Consider the following 1,173-nt stretch of genomic DNA (forward strand, 5'->3'; position numbering starts at 1 on the left):
AGATATTTTTTTATAACAAAACCCTGATCTGTACTTCTCCACAAATTTGTCCCTGTTCTGTTTGGAGAGCTCCTTGGTCTTCATGGTGCCGCTTGCTTGGTGGTGCCCCTTGCTTAGTGGTGTTGCAGACTCTGGGTGCTTTCAGAACAGGTGTGTATATATATACTGAGATCATGTGACACTTAAATAAAGTCCACCTGTGTGCAATCTAACTAATTATGTGACTTGTGAAGTTAATTGGACCATTTGCACCAGATCTTATTTAGGGGCTTCATAGCAAAAGGGGTGAATAAACACACCACTTTTCTGTTTAAAAAAAATAAAAAAATTGAACAAGTTATTTGTTTCATTTCACTTCACCAATTTGGCCTATTTTGTTTATGTCCATTACATGAAATCCAAATGAAAATCCATTTAAATTACAATGGGGATGAATGCTTTTGCAAGGCACTGTAATGCTTGAATGGCATGATGATGATTGCCATATTAAGCATAACTCCATTTTGATGTTGCTATTCTTCCACCCAAGCCTGAGTCAGAAAGATGTCACAACTAGTAGACAACTGGCTCTTGATGATGATTGAAGATCATAATTAGTTGATTCGTTTGAATCAATTGTGTTGAGGCTTGGCTGAATAAAAAAACGTTGTATACTCTGGCTCTCTAGGAACAGTTGAGTAGCTAGTATCCAATCTGGGTCCAATCTGTCACAACATGTTAATATTAATGTCTGGGGTTATAAAGGTGTGAATTGTGAGGGGGCCTGATGGTTTGGTTCCTCTCTAGGTTTCTTCCTAGGTTTTGACCTTTCTAGGGAGTTTTTCCAAACCACCGTGCTTCTACACCTGCATTGCTTGCTGTTTGGGGTTTTAGGCTGGGTTTCTGTACAGCACTTTGAGATATCAGCTGATGTAAGAAGGGCTATATAAATACATTTGATTTTAAAACAGTGACATTTTACCACACACACATGGTTTTACACTCAAATGTAATCCTCAGTTGACTTTTTGGCTTGTGGGAATGATCTGAGGGGATGGTGTTTAGGTTGGGTTGTGTGCTCCTTTGGCTGTGGGGTTAAGTTATGTTAAGTAAGACTCTGTATGTTACGGTGAATGAGGTTTATGGGGGTTGTCTGTGATTGACGGCTGTTTATAACATATAATGTAATGCCAG

Source organism: Oncorhynchus mykiss, chromosome 22, assembly GCF_013265735.2.
Source record: "Oncorhynchus mykiss isolate Arlee chromosome 22, USDA_OmykA_1.1, whole genome shotgun sequence".
Classification (NCBI taxonomy): domain Eukaryota; kingdom Metazoa; phylum Chordata; class Actinopteri; order Salmoniformes; family Salmonidae; genus Oncorhynchus; species Oncorhynchus mykiss.